The sequence below is a fragment of the Bombus bifarius genome, unplaced genomic scaffold, assembly GCF_011952205.1.
Source record: "Bombus bifarius isolate JDL3187 unplaced genomic scaffold, Bbif_JDL3187 scf7180000008194, whole genome shotgun sequence".
Classification (NCBI taxonomy): domain Eukaryota; kingdom Metazoa; phylum Arthropoda; class Insecta; order Hymenoptera; family Apidae; genus Bombus; species Bombus bifarius.
In genome coordinates, this window is record NW_022884502.1 from 301,126 (window position 1) to 322,483 (window position 21,358).

Genomic DNA, 21,358 nt, shown 5'->3' on the forward strand with positions numbered 1-21,358 from the left:
GACGAGTCTCTCTGCTCTAAGTAGAGCGAATCGTTGCCACATCAGCCCTGACGTTTCCGCCCGTTACTTCAACCATCTCGTTTTCCTTGAAATCACGACTCGTTTCTACCTCCGGCTGGATAATCGCGGCGTCCAGGCGTCCCTGCTCTGTGCGAAGTTGTCTCTTTAGACTATAATTCTGTGAATGCGAGGCGACGATCGATGAGAAGAAATTGGAGTCGAACAGGGGGAACTTCTTTTTCCAAGATCTCTCGAACAGAGGAGAGAAATTGAATCGCGGAACGAATTCTTCGATAGACCGAGGAACGTGTAACGACGGAGAGGCCAGGTGCTCCCTTTTTTCCATTCGTGTCTTGGTCGATCGATGGAAACGAACCAACACTCGAGGAATTCTTCCATGGAGATTGTTTTTGTCCATGAGACCAGATGGACTGACGAACGCGTTGTATCCGGGGTTCGAAGCATCGGCTTTGATGTCGTTGGCTTTAGGTTCTGATGGAAATTGCAAGATTCGATCTTGAGACGTCGGGGATGGATTATTCGATGGCTGGATCTGTAAACTGAAAATACGTGGCCGTACCGAGTCTAGAGACTCGCGTAGAGAAATTGTACGATCGCTAATTGTTTCAGAACATCAAGGACATTAGAAAGATGAATTATACGAGGCGCAGTGATCTATTTGTTTCGCCGCGATGGCTAACAAACTGGCATATTAACGTAATGAGTGTGACATTTTGTACCGCCAACGAAAACAAATTAGAGTAGATATACAGAGTGATCGTTAAACAAGATTAACAAGAGTTATATACATTGAAACAAGCGAAGAGTAGATTAATCGCTGTGGAAATATACCGCGCTGTATCGAAACAAAGGCGAATAGAAATAAAAAATCGAGGATTGCGGCTATTCCCTTTCGCTCGTCCCGTTTTCAATGCAAACTGCTACGAGCTCGCGGGCCAGCTCGCCGCAAAGCGGATAAAACCTCGTAATCCTTTAACTTACACGTGGCCGTATGCGCGAGAACGGCGGTGATTTCTCGTTTAAGAGTCGAAAACGAACGCGCTGGCCGTTTTCTTAGCAGAGAAATCCGTGTTGAATAGTTGAGCGAGGAATGGAAGCTGACCGTCAGGTCCAAGTAAATGGATCTCCCAGTGGGGCGGATAAGCAACTCCGTATCCGCATTCCCATTGTTAGCTGCGGCCCACGAGCTTGGAAATTCAGTGGCAGCTATTCAACGGCTAGGAAATTCAATGGTAACCGGAAACGTAGTTAGATTCACGCAACCGACCGGCCCGTTCGTTCGAATTCCGCCGTGGAAGAGCGCGATCTTTCTCAGGAAATTCTCAGCTAGCGTGATATCAACGATCGACCTGCTTCTGCCCGCGCCTCTCAATTGGATTTCGACGGTAGCTCCCTGATACGAGATCACACGTGACATCATTTGCCAAATCCACTGGCTTTCGCAACCATGGAGAATCTTCTCAGACACCTTTCTAGGGAACGGATTTTAATTTAATAAGGCGAAGAAGCGCGAGAAAGGAAACTCGATCCGCCGCTTCTTCACTCGAACTAACTCTTTACTCTGCCTACGCGAGATTTGGCCGTGCCGCGTCGTAGATCCTTCGAGCGGATCAACTGGAAACGAAAGGAGAGACAATTATCAACAGAGACACATAAAGCAACAATCGCGCCACTTTACCCGAACGATGGAAACGGAGAACAGGCTGTATTCTCGATTGTCACCTCGACTACAAAGCAATCGGCGGCTCTAGTTGTCGGCCACGAGACAATGGCAGCTGATGGGCGACAATACGCGAGAAATTATGCACAATGAACGAGCACGAAGGCGCGACTCGCTCAATCAGGGACAAAACGTCTCCGGTTTTCGTTCGATGCCGCGACATCAGCTACCAATTACAACCGACCTCCTCTGTCTTCTCGTGAAACGTTGTTGCTCGATCCACGCTGAATCGGCGAAAGTTGCAGCCGACGCAGCCGAGGCTGACTATTCGCGTCTCGTTCTACTTGCCTTCCTATTCCGTTCTCCCTATCTACTGTCTTATCGCCAGATCTGTTCTTCATCGTTGTGTATTAATTATTGCGTTTACAGTGGATCGCGTTTACTGGAATTATTTAAAGTGCTCTGTGTTAGAGAATAATTTTCATATAGTACTCTAAGGTGTACTTTTACTAATTTTAAGTCATTTTCTGATCGAGGGATCGTATTTTAATGCGACACGATCGGAGATGGAGATAATTTGTTACGAAGATATAAGCGTCTCAAAAATAATTTTGAAGTTGACGAAATTTTATAAAAATCAGAGGTACAACTGTGAAAACGAGCAATACCTCGACAGTCTTGATAATTTGGTATTACGGCAGGCATGCTTTTAAAATACGATGTGGAAAATTCACTAGGGAAAAATGTTGTCTTGAAACGAAATATCTTATGAGATTGTACATCCGATTTTCTTCAAATTTCAAAGAATAGATATTTTAATAATAATTTTCTATTTCAGATGTCTCAATTACAATTGACCGAAGTTCAGAAAGCGGGGATAACACACCTAGCTACACTGTTTCACCATCGAAGTAAGTTTCTAATTGAATTTCAAGTTGTCGCAGTACACGCTCAATACGAGCTTTAAATGTCTCGCCCGGAATTCAGCGAATTATTATTTGCGTTGGCTGTTTCTCGCCAGGTGTCAAACACTATCCTGAGTCCGTTTAGTACGATTTAATAACGAAATAATAATTTCTACCGTTTCACTCGTAATAGCGCATACAAAATTTTATTGCTTTCGCCGATTTTCGTATCGCCTTGCTAGTTTCCGTACGTAATCTCGGCTAATAACAATTTTCCTCTATCTTCCCTCACGCTAACTCGCGAAAATACACATTTGAACATTTACCATAGAAAACTCTTATATTCGTATTACGTCAAACGTTTTAAAATCGCACTGGCGACGTGACGAGACGAAACAAATCCGAAAATGTATACTTAGTGCGCTTAGAGAAAAAGAAGATGAACCTGAGAATCTAGGAAATTATTAATCGTCGTTTGGGGTCTTGGGGTCTCAACGTCGTAATAAAAATCTCACCAATTATATTAATGTAGTATCGTGGACGAAAGGCCTAAGAAATATCGGGCGAACTATGAACAATGTCGCGAGAGCCGAGGCGCCGTCGGGCCCATCAATGTGTCATCGGTCTTTTCAAATGCATAGTTTCGTGGAAAAGACCTACGTGACCCTGGCTACGAGCGTCTGCAGAACACGTGTGCGGTGGGCCTAGGAAAAAGGCAATAGAATGGGACAACGGCCAGAGAGTGCGAGTCGAGGAGCCGAGTGCGAGTCGAGCGGAGACGGAGGTTGCGAGTGGCGTTGCCGAGAGAGTGTGGATTGCGCTGTTTTCTGTACATTTGGTATGAGTAGTTCAGGTTAATCAACAATCGTCTTTTTCTGTCTGATTAACATCTCTATTGTCCACTCTTTGTAAACAGTATTACATCACGATATTACATTAATAATTTTGAACGCTATCGTTATTTATGTCTATCGTATTTTTAATTACATCTTTAGTTATTTACATATTCGTATCGTTAGATTATTATACCCATTAGATGTCCGTATACGTATTTCCAGATTTATTTCAAACGTTAGCAATATAATCGGAGTAGTCGGACATCTAATGAAATTTCAAAACGTTTCGGACAAGACATAATAATATCTACGTAAGTGTTTACAAGTGTTGGAGTACTTCGGCGAGCTTGTGTATACGCGTCATTTAACTTATTGCCCATGGTAAATTCAATTCGCGAGACATACTGCTCGCCAGAGCTAAATGCTGCAGGGAAATCCCCGGTCTGTTCATCAGCGATCCAAGGAGTTGGATTAAACTTGGGACAGGGCTGGCTCGCGAGAGTCGCTCTCTCCTCCTCTCTCGGAGAAAAGAGCTAGCGGGAGCGAGTAAATCGGGGCTGACAGGCCCGTGAAAACATAGAGGCACTGCCGCGTAGTATCGTACGTCAGGAAACCAGGCTGGCCGAGTTAATTGTATAAATTTACAATGAATTAGCGGCTCGCTGCTTGGAGTACCGGGAACACGGATTTACCAACTTTCCTAACGATATCTTATGGGCTGACGTTTTCCGTCAAATCCGTGACATGCCTCGTTGAACAGTAACCGAACCCTGGCCTCGTAATTAATAAAACTTGAACGAGCTTCGACTCGCAGAAACAATACAGTTCGCTTAATGCGCGAGCTGGAAAATTCCCCGAATCATCCGGATGCGAAAACGCGGTCAACTTCGTCCAGATGCTGCTGCGATCGACAGAAGCGATTCGGAAAAGTTGGAAGGTTGAAATTTTCTAGAGAGGAATCAGACGGAACGATGCAAATTCGATGGCAGAATGCTCGCAATTTTTTCACGCAGGAAACGGTTATCGCTTTTCCCGTTATTTTTCACGGCTGGAAACGGGTTTATTCCGTTTCGAATGAGACAAGAGCAACGTCGGCGTCGTGCAGAGTTTTAGAACGGTCTCCTGACCCGGCTAAATCATAGCTCTGATCAATTATTTATATTACGTAATTTTTCCTTTCTGAATAATTACGGGTTCTTCGTCAACCTGTTATTTATTTATGAACATTTTTTTAACTGAGATAATACGTACATCAGGAGTCTTGAACGATAGAGGCGAATGTTTCTCCTCATAAAAAATAATATAGCGAGTTGTCTCATACTCTATGGATTTTGTGATTTTCATTATATTCTTGTAGTGTTTCAATCGCGAAATTTAGGAATCTTCTCCTATAAAGTCTATGACTAAAGATCATCTTTTATGAATAGATGAATTATTATTCAAAGAAGAAGAAATCCACCTCATTCAAACACTTTTTTTCATAGATAAACGATATTTCTCTGACTCTTAAGATTTAAAAGAATATCCTGCTATCTAGAAACTCGAAGAAATTTAAAGAAAAAATGAATAAAAAAAAGAAGAGAAAGCAACTGATTAAGCCTACGATCTTTTCCACGATCAGGCAACTGTTTCAAAATACACTGCGTCGTGCTATCGAGATATCGTCTTTTTCTACTAGCTGATTCCCCAGGCAATCTTCGTTTCCCGTTACACGTACTATCACCGATAGAATACATAAATTCATTATCCGGATCCGCGATCCCGCAACCGTTTCGAGCTATTCGCAATTTATACGCGTCGCGAAACCATCGATAGCGCATGATGCATGCACTTGGAGCGTAGCTTCGCACCGCGGCTGTAAGATATAGCTGCGTTTATTCGAGAGCGGATCTCATAAATCTCTTTTGCTTATACACAATTCCCTCGCACAATACTCGCTTATCATTCAATTTAACTGGTTTCCAAACGCGAAATGGGAGACTGCCATTTACGATACGTTTATTCGGAAACCTGTATATTTATAGGGACGTTTCAGGCGAATCTTTTATAATTGTCCGAACGTGTTTCGAAACAGCAAGGAGTTAAAGGACGATAGAACAGACGTACGCATACTCTTGGGTCACTTCTTCTATCATCATCGTCATCGTATCGTAAATTGATTTTAAGAGACTGATCGATGTGCAGTGAACTATCGGCATCTGCAAGAACGAGGTAAGTTACGGCCACGAGTTTTTCGTGAAATTTACGAAAGAAACGTTCTAGAAAAGTTCGTTATCATCGGTTATCCGTTGAGCCTTTAAGATACGGATCGGACGAGAAAGATTCTTTTCAATTTACAAAGTTTCCTGATATAAGATTAGAAGCACTAATTAGGTGGAAGAGTATCGTTAAAAATAGACAGTGGCTCGAGATGTATATAGAAGAGAAAATACGTATAAAAGTAACGAGATATTTATGGGAAGCACACGCTTCGCGAACATCGCCACAGTGCTTGAACAGTCAATTGTTCGCTACATCGACGAAACGCGATATGTAGCGAGACCATCTTCAACGCGAATTGCGTGTTTAATGCCATTATTCATGCCGTATGATAATTTTCTAAGTGTATGCTTGCGATAAACATCTCGTAACTTCTACGTATATTTCCAATTCTACTATTGTAACTCCGAGAGCCCTGTTTCGTTAAATTCGCCAAAATCTCTAGAAATTTCATACAACGCACGTAACATATTCGTGAAAAAATTCTGTGCTAACGATAAACGTGGGAATAGTTTCGTGAGCCAGCGAAACATAAAAGTGGACATCTCGCCTGATGGATTTCGTTAATAAACGCTTTTCGATGGAAACGCGATACTTTTTTCAAAGACTAGCGGAAAGTGGAAAGCATCTGTTAAGTATGTTGATGGGATAGCGCACGAGGAGCTTATCGATCGTTCGCCAAAAGTCGACGAATAAAGAAGCCGAGAACGGAAGACGAATGAGGTGCTATAACGCGAGTTAGGCGAAGCGATAAAGCCAAACTGCAGTTTGTCTCGCGCTCAGGATATCGGCAACCCACTAACCTTTTGGTCAACTTCGGTTCGTTTCGACGTCGGAAAGTTTGGCCGACGAACCGGACCGCACCGATTACGGGTTCGCTGGTCAAGGAATTAAATCTTGGTTCATCGAACGACGCTGATTCGCCAAGTAATCTCCGCTCGTTCGTTCATGGAAAAAAAAAATATCAGCTGTCTGTTCCATACCGACCTACACTTTGTCCTCTGCCTCTCGAACGTCTTCTGCAGACTATTGCCCAGCTGACAGCTGAGAAATTGCGAAGAATAGGAGAATAACGTCATTCGTTCTACACATTTTCTTTCTCCAGGCGTTTAAAATATTATTTAATACGACTCTGTGTATCTTGATCTTTTCAACGTGTGGAATATGTTTCCTAGAAAGTGTAGAATAAAGTTTCTCGGTTTACGGTTTCGTTTCGAAGAGAATAAGGGTTTGAACGCGTGTACTCGTAAAATTTTCGAATTCCATTGTCTCAAAAGCTTTAAAGAAGAATCTTTTATTCAACGTTTTCTGTCGATCGTCTTGTCTACCTGGGATTTCATACATTCGTATACACCTGATAGGTTTCCAATCTGAATTTTACATTCGATATTAGGTCCGTTTACAAAGATCTTCGAAATATCCTCAAGACTAGAACGAAGACGCATAAATATCTTTTGTATTTCGACGACAAATAGGAATAATTTCGACAATTGAAAGGTCCAAAATTTGTATTATTTCCGATTAAAGATAGATAGTCCGAGAAAAGTACACAGCGAAATCGTCTTTAACCCGCGCCTCGGTCAAGTCGGTGGTCGCGCGTGGCAAGTTGCAGGCGAACCTCCTCAAATTGCATCCGCGTGGATTAGCGAAGTTGCGGTAGGTTTAGGCAGAGAAGCGTTGCAGTTAGGCGTCGCCGGTATTGGTTCCCTCGGAGGAGACGGGCGTCGTGAAACTTCTCTCCCTTTAGACACCGGAACTTCTCTTCGACGTTCCGCGGAGCTACGACGTAGACGGGCCAAGTTCATCCGATTATTATTCGGGAAATTAATTCTCGCTTCTCGCCGGGAGGGTGTGTGCTTTATTCAAACGCGGCCGTCCTACGGATTAAGCCGAACTCATTACGTTTTGCCGCTTTGCCCGGAAGATTCGCCGCTCGAGTAACCCGGAATGACCCTGTTCTTGCGCTCTGAATGTCTCACGGTTTTGCGATTTCCATCCCCGTGAACACGTGTCCCGACGCTTCAAGTTCAAAGTTTACTATATTTCGTCCACAGTTAAGAAACTCACTGCGTGTTTTACGTCACGATCTCGACAGTGTAGCTCGACACATTTAAGCTGAAAAAATTGTTCTACCGTGAACTAGTTGCGAAGAAGAACTTGCTACGAGGGAAAATACAAGTCGAAGGTGTTTTGTATAAAATCAATGGAACGATTAATCTTCCCTAATCAATGAATTAATACAAAACTAACGAATCCTATGATTACCAGCATACTAATAAAACTTCAACGGAACGAGTATTCGTACACTAGCAAAACTTCAATGAAACGAATATTGCATTTTAGAAAGCTTTCCTACAAATGACGGGAAGTGTGCATAATTTGTCATGTTCTCGGTAAGTAGTTTTCATTTATTATCCATGTATTAGGTTGTCCGGAAAGTGTCTTTCTCTTACAGACACGTCTTTTACAACGACGCATCTTTATACAAACATGAAACCTAATCTGTCGAACGTTGTGATCTTTAGTTTGATAGAACAAAATGGATCGTAACTAATTCGATAAAATAATATAAAATGGAAAATATTTTATTTGCATGAATTTTACAATCAATTCTCATTGAGAATTATAAGCAAATCTTTCTGGCGTGGTACAATGTCGTGTTCAATAAGTGTTTATCGTATGTTTGATTCTAGTTGAATCTGGTGCTTAAATCTAAAAGATAATGTCTTTTTAGACGGAAAATGTTGTGCATTCATTATTTCCTTATAAAACGAAAGAAACATTTCGGACGACCTGATACATGTACAGGCTCTAAGTCGCTCGTCTTCCATGATTTTTCAAGAATAGCACGAAGAATCGATGGACACGCGTAGAATTTGACACGTTAGACCAATTCTTCGAGATTGGACGACGACTCGTAACAACGAGAAAGAGGCGTAATAAAATCGATATCGAGCTAGAAGCTCGAACACGATGTCGAGCAAGGCTAGGGGGACAGAAACGTTGTCGATCGCGGCACGGGACGCGCTCTTTAAACCAGATTAAGGTCTAGGTCGTGAGATCGTGCGCACTCGATCCAATAACGGTACAAGCTCGCTAATGCGTAATCCGAATTAATAACAGGCTGGCATGTTTAAGCACGATCGGGGAACATCTCTTGAGTCGTCGGCTTGATAAACGCGTTTATCGTTCTCGTGGCTCGTGTATGTAGATTATTGTACACGGATCGTCGAATTGCTATAAATTTCATCACACGGTAAACACGTCGTACGCTTAATTGCTATCGTTGCGACGCGTTATTTCATCATTGTTCGTACCGTTCGGTGCTACTTTATAGTTACGAATTTTCGGAAGCTCGTTTCATCCAGTAAACACGATGCTATCGCGACTAATAATTCTCTATATCGTGGGAAGAACGAACGGCCGAAACGAGCGTGAAGTGTATGGTGCCTGGTGATGAAAGGTGAGACTGGGCGAATATTCGAAAATAATGTCGCCAACGAAACGGTCAAAGAATTGTATTCTATCCACTCACGCGTCAATGCCGATGGATTATCCGCTATTGACCTAGATAGCGTTTTACGATGTTGTAAATAATCGTACGCTCGCGTTTATCGTAAAAGTTTTACTGTGTCGTTGTAGCGACGCGACATTCCCTTTAACACGTACATCGGTTCGAAGGTGTTTCAACGTTTATAAAAACTTGCCATGAATATTCATTTTACGATTGCATTAGCATTCTAATGAGCCACGAGTGTCATAATTATATTGGTTAAAAGAAATATTGGGCTATGAAAATGTATATATGTAGAAGTTTGCAAGATATTTATGGCGAGCGTACAATTCGTTGTATTTAATAAATCGCTTTAATTAATACGATCGTATTTAATAGTTGTTATATTATACACTGTGCAACGAAACGACAGCATATCGTATTGTGCGACGATTTCAGAGATTAAAAGTTCCTCAAATTTGACGTGATTTTCCATGGCGATGGTATTTAATAGCGATACGATAGATGCTTTATCGTTGATTTCCATATCTATTGGTGGTGTTGAAATATTATTTCAGGTTGGTCGCAAATTTTCCCGATATGATCGCGATGATCGTGTATCGTTACGCCGCTAATGAAATTATACTAATTTATAGCTCACATAATATATTCCTAAACAATTTTCCGTGATAAACGTTCAAATATTTTGTTATCGTTTATCAAACGTGATAAACGCTAATATATTTCAAGAGTCACTATATATATGAAAAAATGAAAAAATCTATCGCCCAGACATTTCTCAATGTTTTCAAACGACCAAAGACCGTGTACTATATCGTCGTTTTTCCTCTTTTATCTTTCGGGTCGGCACGCGAGCACGACACTTCTCCCGAATTAATAATCGTCCGAGGCTTTTAACGCACGGCGATTTTTCTTGCGAGAAATGAATTTCAACGTAATCCCGGGTAATTTTCCTATTGCGAACGGCTGCTGGACGCGGGCCAAACGCTTCCCACTTTTTGCCACGGCTTCACGCTGCTGCACACACTCTGTCATTTCGTTTTCGTGAAATTCCTGGCCTCGATTTCGCTTCTCCCCACGACTTGTACGTATATTTTTTCTCACTCTGGTTGCACGTACGCTGCTATTAAAATCATCGGTGCGCTTTCCTTCACATTGGATCGAGTAATAAGTTCGTTCGCTTTCCACCACACTATACTACAATACGTTGTTTTATTAGTGCAGTTTCATTAACCAGAATGTTAATAAAAATCGTCGAATGAATATAAAAATACACGTATTTTAATTCTTCGTTGAAGAATGTATATTTTTAAAAAAACGCGATTATTAAGTTAATCAGATAAATTTTACGTGAAAACGATAACCTTTAAGAGCGCTGTGAGTGTGAATTTATTGCTCGGTTTAATATTTCCAGAGTATCTTTTGACTTTTATTTTACGATACAACCATTTTTCCATTCGTTCTGTTCCTTCGATCGAATGTAAAATATTTGAGAAAAACAACGATGCGGTATCGTATACATATAGTTTCCAAGGAGTGAAGGATCTTTGGATCGGAGCCAGATAGCGGCACAACCCTCTCGTTTCTAGTTATAGATCTCCTCTTTAAATACGCCGACCCAAGTTGCTTTCTTCGTTTTCACGTCGGAAAACTACCGCGGAAAGGAAAGGAAGACGAAAAGTTCCGATTTGGCCCAGTTTATTTCAGCGTGAAGAAGCGTGGCCTCGATGAAACTTTTGAAAAAGATGAGTGTTCTATGTGAAGATCGCGAGAGAAAAACACGAGAAATATATTTTCATCGATTTTTTTTATTTTCACGTCACTCTGTGATTAAACAGGAGGATTTCAATATGGCATAATTAAAAGTGAAAATAATTTGTTAGGTGGACGTAAATCCTCTAAAAATGGAAGCTAAAGTGCTGTGAAAAATACCTCTGAAAATAACAATCTCTGCTTAATATTATAAATACAACGTGGCAGTTATTGCACGCACTATAATTTCGCGACAGATTTCTTTTTAAATTCGATTAAACAACAATACGATGTAATTTTAACGAGTTAATCCTGGCTACAGCCCATTATACGAAATTAACTCCGAATTTGCACCATAATCGTGTGCAAATCGCAATTTACGACCAACGTATAGATAGAAACAATATCTCATCTTGCGCATAGTTGAAGTAATATTATTCGTCATATGTATTTTACAAGTTATCTCGAGTTACTGTTAATAAACACCGTGGCGTTATATTAACAAATTTGATACTCCTCAACGAAGTTTTCCATTGCGAATTTCCAACGGGTAAACGTAGAAAACGTGAAAAAGGAATTTCAGAAATATTCATACTCGCACAAGATAATAATAGAAATATAAATAATAGAAATATACGCAATTATGAAACGGAAAATTATGCGACTCTTGAATAGGAAAATTACTTATATGGTCATTATAATGTATTTCTTTAGTCAGCTTTGTAAGAATATAAAATTGCACAAACTGTCCGCGGTTTAATTATTAATCGGCAGCTTTTAGCGCAACAAGACTCGGATGATAAAAATACATTTGATTACGTAGCAGGTCGCATCGCGAAAACCGCGAATCGAACGGATGGAAGTTAAAAGAAACAAGGACTTGGGGACGCCTCCGTGTGAGCGTTTCTTGCTGGCTTCGGCTGCGTTTGAATAATTCAACGGGTAATCGAAGGGAGCCCGTCGGAGTGAGGAATGGAGGGTTGTTTTTCATTATTCATTTTACGTCTCCCGTTTCCGTGTTTGATGCTTTATCGAGAGCCATTACCGTAATACCGGCCATACTGCCGCTAATAATTAATTTGGTGTCGAGTTAAGGGAGACGATGGGATTGCCGCGTTGATGGACTCGCCGGAGAGATAAAAAGAGAGAGAGAGAGAGAGAGAAAGAAAAAAAAGGGAACGTGGAAACAGCCGGAATAGCAGAAATGAACCGATAATTGAAACCAAATAAATTCCCCTTCTTTTCCCCCCATTTCTTCTTTTTATGCAGACACATCGAAAGAAGAATTGTGTACAAAGCTAAACGAGAAAGAAAACAAACTCGAGCGAATGATATATGCAACTTCTTCGCGCATACGATACTCTCTGTCTGCCAGGCAAATGAAAATTCTCTCTTATGCCTGGTATACTCGCATTAATATTCGGACGCAGCAACTACTTGTGAATATGTTGCCTTGTATAGGAGGGGTCGATTTAAATACTCGTATTTCTTATTGTACAGAAATATGAAGCATTTACTGTAGCTCGAAAATACGCAAATAAATTATTTCTGAGAGTAAAGTTTAATTGCACGGTAGACGTTTAACGAAAAAAGCGTTGTCCTCTTCGTTTCTTAAGTTCGACGCGGCCTTCGTTTTTTTTTTCTCTTGTAGGTGATATCTGGTGCAATTAATGCCAATAATTGCGCAATTTCATGATAATTTTCGCCCTTATCTCCATGATAAATTACAAGCCTTTCATGAAAACTGGTAATGTTTCCGTTGCGTGACGCGTCAAGTTTCTTGACGTATTATAAAGATATTGGTGTAATTTCTTCTGGCGTCAATTACACAAAATAAATCTATCTCGCAGTTCGTATTCGTTTCGAAGAATTGCCAGATTGCCACACGTAAACAAACGATCGATTATCAACGTGACGCGAAAGTAAGACAGTTTGCGGTCGAACGTATCGATGTAACTCACGCTGCATTCGCGTGCGACGAAGCTTTTAATATTTAAATTAAATCACAGACGGCTCCCCCTTCAATTTGTTCCATACGTCTAATCGCGACGATACACATCGCACAAAGTTTTCCGGTTTCGCTTAGCGGAAACCGGAAAACTTCGTCAGTCATGGAGAACAACGCGAAACGACGCGGCGTTGACTTAAATGGCTCTCTCTCTTCTCTCTCTAGGCCAAAGCGCTGCACGTAGGGAATGAAAAGTACGGTGTACCTAGCGATAATTGCCCGCGTATTATATATATGGCCGACGTGAGAGCCAGTCCATAAGTCATCGTTAATTACGACGTTACTCTGCGAGTGATTTATCGCGTGTTTCGTGACGCTCTTGCGGTCGGTGTGCACAGCTTGCTATCGTCTACCCAGTCCCATTTCTTTCCCAGCACGATGTAGATGTCAATGTAAATTGATCCTCCAGATGACAAAGCACATGCTTTATTTACTCGTCCACTTTTGAAATCAAAACTTATATGAGCACTGCAGAGAAAGAGATAAGTGAGATTTGCTATTTTTTACAGGGAAACATTTTCGAGACTCGCTACGTTGTTAATCGATCTCGTATTAGAAAAATTGCCTTTATATTTGATTGGGTATGTTGCAATACATTAGAACGAAACGCGTGTTTTTTCATTCCCTTCAAAAGTTACGAAAAACAATCGTTATTGGTATTTCAATATCGAAAGATATCGAAATATTGCTTCTCTCAACATAGTCGTACCTTTGTTCCTTTCGTAAAAATTCATAAATTTATAGAATATTTTGAAAAGTTTCACATCGTTGGACTTAATATGTTATTTGCATTTTCAGTTACATAATAGTGAAATTCTTCTATTTAAAGTGACATTAAAATCAGAAAATTATCATGACTCTCTTTTGTAGTATTCGTATCATTTTGTCCTTTATTGCACGCTTTATGATATAGCGTGCAATAATGGCAACGTGTAGTTTCTATATAGTGACCATTTGGAACGATAAAATAGTTTGAAAATACACGATCCGTTGACTAGTAACGCCCTGTTAAATAAATCAGCCGTACGATCTGATTTGTGTTGGTAACATGCGCGCAGTAGAACAGCCTGTCGTTGGTCAGACATTCCAGGAATTAAATTCGTGCGATACCCTCTGTGTCCTTCATTCACTCGTGAAACTGTGCATACACGGTGTGTTTCTTATTTTTCCGGCTGAACTGTATAATCATAATGTATAAGCAAAAAAAAAAAAAATGTTGTTTAACGTTTTGTCTCGATCGATTTGTTACAAACTTGCAATCAAGTACCCAGCGCAGAGTGAAATAATATACATGGGAAGAAATTTGTCATTACGAAGTACGAGAGATCGTAATATAGTGCAAAATTAATTACTTAGGGCGAATTAACACAGTGGATTAATAACGTAGTCCCTGATGTTTAGTAAAATTTTCATGTTTGCAACGTTTAATAACTTCCAGGCTACATCGATGTTGAGATTTTACGATGACGACATTTCATAACGGATAGACTGTAGATCTTAATCATTCTCAAGGGAATGTGTATAATATGCAAAAGTGTACGAACTATGCTAAGTTTAGCACTCATTATAATATTTAGTAGATAAAACTGTTTAGGTCCTCTATTCGCCCCCGTTGTAAAAACACGAATTTGCATAAGCATCCGCAGCCTGGTAATGAGGATTTGAGCATTTAAGCAATCGTGGTTGTTTGCAGTGGAGATAAAGTAAACACGATTTATCCTTTGCACTATCCGATCCAGAATCTGCTATTGTGCGCATATTCAGGCCACGTTCGATATTTGTCTGTTATTTTAGAACGTCTAGAGCCGAACTTTGTATAAAGCTATCTTCTTATTTTCATCGTAAACTACGCTCTTACAATTTGACCAGAACAATAGGAAACACCCTGTACATTCTAAACCAGCGAATCGGTGTTGCCTGAAAAACGTAGCGATCGATCGGCAATGGAAATAGCGTTTGTTACTTTGCCGATAATTAAGTCTGTATTACGTATGCCTGTAACAAATACCAATCGAATGATTACATTGGCACACGGTCGCCGAGAATTACTTCGCGTAACACGTAGCTATGTAGAGGGTAGAGGGCAGAGGCTCGCGAGATATACGCCATAAGTCGCCATTAATTACAGCGGTATTGGCGTGATTTATCACGTGCTTGGTTAGTTTGGCATTGCGATTATTCTCGTTACTCTACCAGATCCGACTGTTTAGGCGCTGCGGAAATATACTGTCAGTCGTAAGTATTGGGTGATTGCAACTAAGTGATTGCGGATTTTGTCATTAGGTGGTATCGACAAAAGCCGCAATCACTTAGTTGCCAAGCCACTATTAGCATATTCGTCAGTTACATTCGTTAAAAAGCTTTGACAAATATCGCTTTAGTCGGTATTTTACATTAGAATAATAGTATTATCTAGTGATATTAATAACAGCGTTATCTACATTAGCAGCGTTAAATTTGTAACAGTCTCGACTGACTTGTAAGTGTACGCTTGCGTTACTGTTTATCTCGGCAAAGAATGGTAGTTCGATTTTTCACAATGGAACGCGTATCTCGCGAAGTTTACACTACCAGAAGATGGCTAACCTTCCCCTTGTTTGTTACGGTGGACGATCGAGAGGGGGCCACTTTATTTGGCGAGACGGTAAGCAAAGCTTAACCAGATTTCTCTTCGTTCCCCTCTTAAGAACGAAAGCGGAATATTTACGAAACGTTCCGTCTTATCTTCTTTATCTTATATATATATACCGTCCTTCTAAATTGTCCCGATATCTGCCTATTCTAAATTCTCGAAGCGACATTTACGAGTTTCGTCTAACCTTAGCGATCTCTAACCCCTGTAGCGTCGTGTCGCTCCCGGGAACGCGGATCTTCTTCATTTTTTATATCAACCAAGAGAACTCAGCTACCACCCACGCATCCTATTTCGATTTCCCCGGAATCCCTCGTGAAACTTACGAAACGAAGCGATACCACGCGACATTTCTGATATTATCGTAAATGGAAGAACCTCGCAACGTTTTTCGTTAACCCGTTGAACGTCCTGACGATCAGTCGTGAAAATAAATTTGTTGTTCCAGTGGCCAGGCTTGGACTTCTTTCTAATAACATTTGCGCAAACGTAAATTCATTCGTCGAGTTCTTTCTTCGAATAATTCACACGGAGATCTTACAGCTTCGATCTCCTCGAGCTCTTTCTTAACCACCGGCGACAAAGTCGTCCATCGACAAAAGGAGACGCTTAGTTACTCGCAAACTGTCGTTCCGAGTTTACAACAGACTGCTTATACTCGGTGTATTTATGGACACCTATCACTGTATCACACTCGGTGGTGTAAAGAAAAGAATCATGAAAATCGACTATAAACAAGAACAAATAGTGAATTACACGGTCTATCGCTAGAAATTTCCAACAGACTGTTTACAGTCAGTGTATTCGTGGACAACCATCGCTTCATCTCACGCTGTTACGTAAAGGGGAATCGACGCTCGAAACGTTAAGCTTCTTTCTCAATTGACATAGACAAAACTGTCGATCGACAAAAAGAGGCGGTTAGTCACTCGTGGAACATGGGTTGTCGAAAATCTGTTTAACTTCGCGAGAGATGTCCGATAGGAGCCATTAATCGCGTATGATTAAAGAATCTGGAGGGCGGAAAGCGAGCGGCGTATAAACATAGGGGTGACTGGGGTGCGCGTCGCACCCGAGATTTCATTAGTAGATTGCTTAATCTGCATTCGGAGGCTCCATCGATCCCCGAACGCGCAGCGTCGGGAGGCTAACGCCGGCATTATTCCACGGCCGGCCGCAAAGTGCTCTTTCTAAGCGTCGATTTGAAATTCCAGGGCTTAGCCTACTTTCCTCCCTACCGCTAAACCGTGGATTTATTTCCTTTCTCTGACCCCCGTGGAACAGTCTGTTTTCTACTTACGCTACTTCGCCTGCCATCAGGCCATGATAATGCACCTGTCGAAATCTCTCACCTGAAACAGACCAAAGATAGGGGATTCGTGAGATTTCGTAGAATATTCTGCAGCCTCGTGCGTAGAAACGAGGTAGGAGATCGGTGACGAATGGCGAAGGGTTGCAAATGTTTGCTGTGATATTTGGATAAACGAGTTTCGCTTCATTGGCGGGTTAGCCGTACGACTGACGTATTATTGTTATTTTACAGCGGCTACGAAAGACACTTGCGATACATTGTACTCGCGATAGCATTTACGCGTTAATTGATTAGAAGAATATCAAATTTTGTATCGTTTGAAAAGAGAAGAAATTTGATACTATGAATGAAACGAGAATGAAATGTAGAAATTGTTAAAAAATCGCTTCATTGGGAAATAGAAATATACGTAAATACCTTTAGTAGTGGCTGCATTATATATATTATATAGTCGACTGGCTTTGAAATTGGACTTGACTTACATTCACAGTATGAAAGCGTATCTCTATTCGAATCACTTATATGTGTTATAGTTAACATTTCCCACCGTTTCTTAATCTAATTAATTATAATCTAATTAATTTAGTTAATTAGCTATCTGTCACTCGAGTCACTTAATATTTTTCTTACTGCTATGCATTCGTTGGTCGTCTCTCTGCAATTGTCTGCTCTATGTGACGAGGTTAATTTGTTCTTCTAAACCTAACGTAATTACATTAATTATGCAATCCACTGTGGAAATGTAAAGGACGATCGATAACGGCAATTTTGACGCCCGTTAGGAGATTCATAGAAGGAGTTCAGGTCAGAAGTTCGATGTAAAATCATCGGTTTCCTTTAACAGAATGTTAGGCTGTCCGTTAGAAAGCTTGCGGAATTCTGAAGGGCTCGTTGGTGGCCGGGAACACGAGGTTAATTTGATCTTTATCTCGCGCAATATCCGCTTCTGCACCCTCTTTCTCGTTCTCAGTTTTAGCCCCGTTCCGCGGTTCCCCTCGATTTCTCTTCCGGCTTTTCCGAGATTATTAATTTCTTTTTCATTTCACGGTCGCGTCCTGCTTTGTGCTTCGATCATCTTTATGTTAAAATAACGCTTTGCGATTCCCCTTTCGCGCGATTCCATGCAAAATTCGTGGCTCGTTCCTTTTTTATCGCAGCCAACTCACGAACAAAGTTTCGTTCGGAAGTTCGCAGCACTTCTGTTTTTAGATGTAGCAAATTTTTTCTCAGAGATAAGAACATTATAACCAGAAGCGTAATTTCCAAATATAATTAACTACGGTTGCAAAGTAAAGTTGGAACATATTATAAATATAAGATGCTATATTATAAAATGTTAATATCACTTACAAAAGATTTATTTATAATAAAGGGAGATACTATTTCTTTTGGAATTGTAATAGGTTCTAAACTTTTTCACCGCGCTGCACGCATAACGTAATCATCAAAGTTTAAAAGGGGATCGAGCCTCGTAATGGCGTTCAGTGTCACCGATACGGCCGTGCACGTGCACCAGCTTCTACGATATAGCGGTTTGACGTCAAGAGACAAAAGTTTGCACATTTTGCCTGTCTGAATAAGTAAATTGCTAGAACACGAGAAGACAAGAATCTTGACATTCGAAGACTGTAAACTTACAGACTGCGTAACTACACCTCAGCTATTCAATCTCGATTCACATTTTTATTATTCCTGCAGTTGCCATTTCTTTCGAGTATTCTTGTTCTTTTATTGAAGCACATCCTTTTTTTAGTAGGGTCCGCTTTTATCATACTTCTTCCTATTGGAATTCTATTTTTATAGTTTAAGAAGCTACTTTTCTTTATCGCTCTACTAACTTCTTCTCTTTTCTTTATTTCCTCCTACAATGGCTTTTTTATCGGCGAAATTTCTCATTCATCGAGAAAAGTGAATTCCGTCGTTTCGTTAGAATTCCCCAGCCAAAAAACCGTCGCAAGTTCCAATTTCATTACGTTGGCGAATGGCGTGTCTATGTGTACAGGAAGGTGTAGCAAGTGGAAGCCCGTCGGATGATAGATTATTTCCCCCGTCACCGATCCGAGATGGATGCTGTTCACGGAAGTAGTTGGATTCGGGAGGGGAACATCGGAAACATCCATCGTAGTCAACCAATGACAGAAACTATTTTAGACACGGCGATCGCTGGTGACTAACGAATCTCTGGATGTACGATGTCCACGTTCGGATAGTAGGCAAAGGAACGGTTAATAGCGCAGAACAAATTTCTAGACTTTGGTCTTAGATCTTACGCAAAATGGACGGATGTTTGCGATGATAAGCCTCGCGACACGATGTTTCGAATATAACCCTAAACGTTAACGCACAACGCGTGTCACGTGCAATTTCTTTAAGAGGCTTAAGAATATACGCAGGTAGATAGCGCGATTATAAATTCGCCGGGGGCGGCGAGATCGTTGCTTCGTATTTCAGGTAGGCGGAATAAATTGTGCATCGTCTCGTATATTGCGGATTTCGGGGTGGATGACGTTTTTTCGGCTGACCTACTTCTCGAAATCATTATTCGTTTTACTTTCCCCAACCGGTGAAAAATCCTACGAAAATATTCGGCTGCTGCCAGTTGTTATACCGTGTCGATACCATTTACTCGTTTTATCTTTTATTCCGCGTTTATGAAACGAGACCGCGGTTTGCATCGAGAACCGTGGTGTTTTTGATTAACCAGTTTTTGCTGTTCGAAATTGGCTCTTAAATCAACGCATAGTGACGCGTTTTCCTGTTTAAATACTCTACAAAGATAATTATACTCGATAATTAGCGAATCGTTACTCGAGCTTAACGAGTGAAGAGCTAACTGAGAAACGGAATTACCAAAATTCAATGCCTTTGACATATCAGAGTGAAAATATTGGACTCGACAATTTTCGAAAATATATAAAGAAATGTTCATTCGGAAAAATTCAACGATTGCGTATACAACTAAAAAGATCGCATTCTTTGTTGCAAAAAAATAGGTTGCATATGTCATAGCTTGCTTGCACCAGCAAGTTCGTTATACGCACTTTTCGATTATTAGCCAACGCAGCTGATTAAAAATCTCTCGAACAGCACGATTGTTGGAAAGCCAGTGCATCGTATCATTCCATTGCGTGATTTCACCGCGTAAAACGAGAGCGAAACGCCTTTGAAATGTTGACTGGCACGGTAACATTTTCCTTCCTCACGATCGTGTACATACGTTCCATGCACCGAGGTGAATTGCTTTTACACCGGAGATGAAGCGGTTCCCGCCCGTTTCATCCGCTTTGCCATGTCCTCGCGACCGTAAGCTTCATCTCTTTGCAAGGCGGATTAATTTCGAGCAGTCTACTCGTGCGCGGCTGTCATACGTTTTCCAAAACTTTCTCTTTTTTCCCCCAACCCTCTTATCTCAAACGAAATGCGTCCCGTTGCGGTAGCCACCACAAAAAAGAAAGCTTTTCGCTGAATGTAATCGTTGCCGCGTAATGTTTTCTTCATTCACGAGCAGAAAGTTTGTTAGACAAAGATAAGGTGGAAAACTTGATTTAAAGCGCGATAGAAAATAAAAGTGGCTGTTTTTCGTTCGGAAGAGATTCTCAGGGAAAGAAACGTTGGTGCGTATCGCGAAACCTCTTTATGTTCGAAGCGTGTCATAGCCGACGAGTAGAATAGGGACGTGGCAGTAAAAGGGTCGTAAAATTTCGCGCGGAGTAACTCTATTTGGATTTCAGAGACACAGAAACTGCTGAATATTAAATCAGTACGTGCAGCTGGCGTGGTGAACAAAAGCAGTTGCAGGTAATCGGCTGAACCAGCAATTTCAGTTGCGAGTATAAAACAGAATACTAACTCTTAAAAGCTATCATCATAAAACGCATTTATACTATTATTAATTAATACCCGCGAACATTTGCATTCTCTCGCACTTAGGTTCCGTTACGAGTTATCAGTATTAATAAATTCTCACGCGAAACAGTCTTGCGACGAACTTGCCAATAAGATAAATGTGCGTTTGTGAAACATTTATTATTTATAATAAATAAGAGGAGCGATAATTTACTATTGGAGAAATTGTAAAAGAGAAGCCTGTCACCTTCAACTTGAAACTTGCCAGTCCACTAATATTATTTGTTTAATATCCATAAAAATCCACTAATATTATTATCGCGTTAAACTAAGAAACATGTAGCGAGGTGAAATTACAATGGAGTGGAACATGTTGGAAAATTGCAAAAATACCTCATTTACATAAATTCACCTAATATAGTAACCTTTGATCTCGCATAATCGTCCACTTCAGCCATAACAAACAAATTTCATGTACAGATTTCCAACTGCAAGCAACTAAACGTTTTGTTTGCGTGCACGAAATCGTTTGATACCTTTTCGCGTGTTAGTAAAAAGTGTCTTGAGATTAGAGAAATGAAACGAGTAGTTGGCAAGGGTCGACAAGGGCTGG

At 40.7% G+C, this 21,358-nt stretch overlaps 1 protein-coding gene and 1 long non-coding RNA gene across 5 annotated transcripts in view; one reads left to right on the forward strand and one right to left on the reverse strand.

The window, feature by feature from the left end:
* Window positions 1-21,358, reverse strand: part of LOC117209904 (complexin) — a 320,967-nt gene that overhangs the window by 82,517 nt on the left and 217,092 nt on the right. The gene's annotated exons all lie outside the window — the stretch shown is intronic.
* LOC117209905 overlaps window positions 1-21,358 on the forward strand; it is a 206,591-nt gene that overhangs the window by 30,843 nt on the left and 154,390 nt on the right. For all 4 annotated transcript variants that reach the window (XR_004488006.1, XR_004488008.1, XR_004488007.1 and 1 more), the window contains exon 2: window positions 2,520-2,592. This is a non-coding gene — a long non-coding RNA (uncharacterized LOC117209905). The remainder of the gene's footprint in view (window positions 1-2,519; window positions 2,593-21,358) is intronic.